The following is a 6,350-nucleotide window of genomic DNA, read 5'->3' on the forward strand; positions in this document are numbered from 1 at the left end:
GCACCCCCTCCAACCCCCTGCGCCCCAGCCACCTCAACTTTTAAATCTTAAATAGTGACCCCCCATGTGTGATACGTCGTGGAAAGCTCTGAAAAAATGCTTTCCAACCATACCAAATAGCATTACATTTAGGTTAGTAATTATCGTGCAAATCAAAAAATAAACATGGAAAATCGTATTTAACTTGAACTTTCAAAGCCGACTTGACAGCAACTCATTTTTGATCGCCAGTTATAATCTATTCTCAAACTCTTGTCGAACCTTTTCAAATGTTGGTTTTGCAATATTTCGACATTCTTGAATTATTCTCTGTCTTAGTTCGTCTATGTTCGCCGGTTTTTAATACGACAGATTTCAAATGTATCATATTAGTTTATTTTTTGATTTGCACGATAATTACTAACCTAAATGTAATGCTATTTGGTATGGTTGGAAAGCATTTTTTCAGAGCTTTCCAACGACGATCACACATGGGGGTCACTATTTAAGATTTAAAAGTTGGGGTGGCTGGGGCGCAGGGGGTTGGAGGGGGTGCGTCGCCAACTATGTCATTGTGATTCCCCCTCCAAATTACCGAAACGGATTTTGATTTTTTTAAATATCTCGTTTATTTACTAAGATATGGGGGGTGGTAAGTTTTCAAATTGTCACCCGTATGTCATTTCCAATGAAAGTCGTAGGAAAAGTTATTTTCATGGATGAATAGAAAGCATCTTACGAACGAAGTCGTAATCAAATCGATAAGGCTGGCATATATGAAGAAAATGTGAAATGGATTTAAATTTTTTATCATTTGGTGCATTAATTAAAAACTTCAAATACTGCGATTAAGAAATGGAACAGTAGGCCAGTCGAAATCGACACAAAAAATCGCTAAATTCGCAAAACATGATGTATCTCTGATTTTTTAGTATGTTGTTTGGACCCATTAGAGTAGCGTATACTCAAGTTTGCAACTCTCTAAAAGTTGTGGAAAAAGTGTAGTATACGAAAAACCGCGAAATTTTCGGACTTTATGCAGTGTTTGCGTTATATTTCCTTAACTAGACATTTTTCGACGAAAGTCACTATATACGTTTTTGAAGAGTATTAAATGTATAACAATGACAATGATTGCATGCCAAATTTTTCTTTACCACACCAAAAAACAAAAAAATAGAAAGCTTTTGGAACATTTCTGGATAAATGCGATTTTACCTTATATCGGATATTTTGAGATTTAGAGACTACTACGAGACCTGCAGATCCCACTTTACGCTTAACTTAAAGCTAATTAAATTATCTACAACTTCTATTTTATAAGTTCTACTCGTAGGATCAATAGTTTAGCCGCAATTTCTATCTAAAGAAGGTGTAAAACTCAAATGTTCACTTTTTGGAAAAAAATGACTATCTTCAAAGTGCCGTAATTCGGTAACTAATTGACCTACAGAGCTCGGGTTAGGCGCAAATTGTTATACATTTAATACTCTTCAAAAACGTATATAGTGACTTTCGTCGAAAAATGTCTAGTTAAGGAAATATAACGCAAACACTGCAAAAAGTCCGAAAATTTCGCGGTTTTTCGTATACTACACTTTTCCCACAACTTTTAGAGAGTTGCAAACTTGAGTATACACTACTCTAATGGGTCCAAACAACATACTAAAAAATCAGAGATACATCATGTTTTGTTGATTTATTGTCGATTTTGACTGGCCTACAGATTTGGCAGCATACTTGAAATTACATGCGTTTGTGAAAGCTTTAACTTTAAAAACAAAACATAGGTACAAGCATTGTACAAGCCAAAGAAATCTTTTGCATTTGCAGAAATCGACCTGAGAGAATTTTTTCAGACTCAGATGACAGTTTCATGGTGTCATTGAAGTAACATTATCTAGCAAATTAAAGCACTTGTGTTTTAAAAGATCGATTTCTCATGGAGATTGTTATTCAGGTACAATTAAAAATTAATATTAGATGTGGCCTAAACATTCCACGGCCTTCTCGGAATCAAAATGTTGTCGGTCACACCTTGCAATGCTAAGGAAGTTTGCTTGTTTACATTTTTAGAAACACATCTCCCCAATTTCGTCCTCGTTGCCGTTGTTCAAGTTTTCCAGTTAACTTTTACCATCATTGCATTGGAATTTACTGCTGTTTCAGTATTTTCCTCAAACCTTCCCCCCACGGTGACACAAAACATATTCCTGCAGTTCGTAAAGTGTAAACTGTTATTATCCATACCTTGAGAGCTTGGTTTAATGCTTTAATGCCACCGGTCTTAATGGAACGTTAACTATGGTCACGTTTGCGCTTGCCTGAATGTTCTCATATAAATCAGTTTTTGCATTGCGAATGGTTTTTTGTAAGTGTGGGTTGCCCAATGTAATTTGTCTTTGGACCAGCCGAACCTCTAGCATGACTAGGTACTTAGATGGGATGCCCAGTTGTGGCTGGAGGGATTATTTAGAGTTTTTTTTATTTTGCGCGGATTGGGTTTAATGTAGCTAATTAGTAAACACTCCGCCCACTATGAAATACAATACAAAATACAAAGACAATAAATAAAATGAAATAAATGTGTTCTTATTTTTTATCACCTTGTGTTTTATTTATTTTATTTTTGTTTTTGGGCTTTATTTTTAAGTGGGCAGGGTTTCGGCGAAGATTGCTCTACCAACCCAACCCAATTCGCTCCTACGTTAGGTAATTAGCTCCCAGGACAATTCACGCCCGGATAATTCGCTCCCACACAATTCGCACTCGGGCAATTCGCCCCTATAGGACCATTCGCTCTCAGAACAATGCGCTCCAAGGACATACCGCTCCCGGAACAAATTGCATGTTGTGATCCAATGGTTTATGAAATATTAATAAATGATCATTTTTTTCTGCTATATGCAGGTTCTATTTTGCCGTCTTCTCTGTCCATGACCTTTCTTTTCATAGAAACGTATTCTCTCCCCTTTTTCAGGTCGTCTGTCTGGAGAAGAAACGTTATCAAACAACAAATTGTTTTGACAGCTCATTGTTCATTGTCGTTTTGTTCTTTTTGATGAGAAATTGTGCGACGAGTTATTTTTCTGATTGGATTTAGTTTGGTTTTCGACGTCTGACTGTAAGTTTAAGGGGAAATTTTTCTGATACCAGTAACACTAATAGTTCTACTTCCGACAGCAATAATACCCAAGGTGCCCGGTCTAGAAAAACCACAATTGGTGAGCAATTTTCGTCGTCCCCTCAAGAAATTGCTGGCTAACCTCGCTATTCATTACAGACCCTTACACACAATTCCTATAATTCCGTGAATCACTTAAATGTAATGACAAAATTGTGTTAAAATGATAAATTCCATTTAATTTCGTAGGCACTGGAGAATCGAATAACCCAAAAGGACAAAAAAAAGAACTGTGAAAAGTAGATGATAGCAACATAAGTATAGTGCGGTATATAAATAATATTTTATTACTCGAGATGAAGTGTACCTATATCAATTACCACAATAGCACAGTAATTACATATAAATATTCCGGCAGATCACGCTACCTTCGTAGTTACCTGCAACGTCTGCTATGCGGTGTCGAAACTATTTATTGCGCTAAGTCCTATAATTTTAACACGAATTTTAAATGCTTCTGACACGAAACAGTCTACAGGAATGTCGTCTAAGTCACCAGAGATAAACTTGATAGTCGTTAAATTTGTGTGAAATTTTTATCATATTTAGGTTGTTTTCTAAATAGACGACAACAATGCCTTTAGTAGTTTCAAGAACGTCGTCCACTAAGGGTACATTCTACTTGACACTTTGATGACTCATAAAAACGCTAACACTTATTTATTGCCAATCTAAATCCAAGTTGTTTTATGGCCCTCTTCTTATGTATTTGTCCAACGAATAATTTTAAATTAAATTAAGTCAACGGGAACTTGATTCTTATTTTATGGATTATACCGCTTGGAATCACTAATTTTTTTTAACACATTCTTTGTTTTTTATTGCTTTTTTTGCCCAATTAAATGGTTCAATAACTCCTTTTCGGTCTGCAATGTGCTTTACATTTTTCACTTCCTTCGTGTTAATTTCCTGAAATTCCACTAATATAAGTTCGTAAATGTCATCAGGTCTCAACGAGAACTGCTACTGTGAGAAATTTGGTTTTCCGAAAAAGCGGTTTCATTATATGTATAGTTGAGAAGTTATTAGCGTTGAGTTATGAAATATACTATTGCTACATTTTGAATTACTGTTCATATTGATAAAAACTGCCAAAGCTGCCAAAAAAAGGGGCAACAGTAGTGAAGTAAAGTAAAGTATAGTGGTTGTGCTCAAAGAACTATCGCATCAGCCCTAATGGTGTGTTTATGTTGGAGCTGCGATAAGTAATAAGAGCGCGTCGATACTAGCGAAGTGAAGAAAAGTGTACTTGTATCTACTTAGCATAGGTCTGTTTGACATAGCGCAAGAAAAAGAGGACCGGGAATACATGACTCGAAAAATAAAAGAGGAGTACGAGAAAGGGGGTTTACGGATAAATATGGATAAAACAAAACAAAGTACTTTGGAAACTCAACGGAAACGAGCCTAGTTCTCCAAGGCGCCGAAGAAATCAAAGTATGTGGAAAGTACAAATGGTGTTGAAATTACTACAGATGGAAGAGATAGTGAAGAAGACAGGGAATAGAGCAATAAATAGACTAAGTGGAAATGATGGAGTGAAAAAATAACAAGATTAATATTTATAATTGTTTACAACAATTTTATTGAAAATTTTCATATACTCTATGTATAGTTTAACCGAAAAAACTACTTCCTCCATAAGTTGCATGGCTACTGTGTCAGTGTTATTAGAAATGGAACGCGGGGCACGAAATACAATGAAGTTCAGAGTAGAAAACAATATTGTTTCCATGGAAACGACGAGAGAATCTAAGTTTGCTATTTTTGACATCTAACTTCAATTCAGAATTTCCAAAAGTTTTAAATAATTTATATGACTTCTGCTATAAAATATAGTTTTGTCTTATACACGACGATAAAACGAAAATTAACCAACCATTTATCGTCTTGTATAAGGCATTATGTGACATATTCCGAAATGTTTGCAATTTATAAAATATTGTGCAAAATGCTTGGATTAATTACCCGCGTATTGACCATTTTTTACCCTTTGTTCAAATTCACTGTTTCTTTGCTTGTTTATTGCAAGAAAAATATTGAATACACACAGGCGAATTGGTAACAGAATACTGGTCTGCCACACAAAAATGCACTAACGTTTCTTCGATCTGACACGAGTACTGTGACCATTTTTTCCCACCTGTGCGGTGCGATTTACATAAATAGACTGCTTTAAATTTCATCCCTTGAGCTTTTCCTAAAGATTTAAAAATTTACACATTGAATACTGAAATAATCTTGCGAAATAAGCTATTATGTGCTTTCAAAAATCTGTTTGTTTAAAGCTAATTTAATAACGAGATAATAACTATTTGATCAATTAATCTTTCCGCCAGCTGCCTAGGTTTACAGTCATTTATTATTATATTTATATTAACACTTTCCGAAAAAAACAACCGATAAATTAATTCAATATGAGATAGTAAAAATGATTATAGTAATCTTAGATTAAACACGCCCATATAAAGCTGGTTTAAATTCATTAAACCTTACTTTTCTTATAATCATCTGGCTGTTAAACGCTTTCAAATGAAGTGTACTTTGTAATTAATTACTTTATATTATACAATCTTCACTTTGATTTTTATGGAAATATAACCGACAACGCTTATTATTCCTCTTTTTAGGATAGTCCCTAACAGGGTATTAGTGTTAATTTAGAAAAATTTATACGGTTGGGTAATTTTACAAACTGTTATAAACGGGGTGCATTTATAAACATAAATTAATTGTTGTACACTTTATATTCTTTGTTATCGCGCCTTAATTAAATCTTCTGGCATGTATAATTAACTATAATAGATAATCGCGTCGTTTCAAACATCAAGAATCATCCGTATTCGGCTTTGTATTGTTGAGAGGATTCGTGTTTAGCTTCATAATTTTACAATACGGATTCTTTGATGATGAATGGAAAGGCTATTTGTGTCAGAACACTCAGAACATTATTCGATTACACCGAAAATTTAATACATCCTGTGAATGAAGCGTCAATTAATCTGTTCGAGACCATATCGTACCTGCGGTTAACCGAGCTATTAACTTTGAGTATACATTTTATAAACGTTTCTTTCGTTGTGTATACGTTTCTATTCTAGAAATACTCAATAGAAAGTTTAAAAAGGCCATCTTGATAGACAGCTTCGTAAACCCATCATTTACGACCACACGCATCACATTTTGC

Source organism: Photinus pyralis, unplaced genomic scaffold (assembly GCF_008802855.1).
Source record: "Photinus pyralis isolate 1611_PpyrPB1 unplaced genomic scaffold, Ppyr1.3 Ppyr1.4_LG4, whole genome shotgun sequence".
NCBI lineage: Eukaryota > Metazoa > Arthropoda > Insecta > Coleoptera > Lampyridae > Photinus > Photinus pyralis.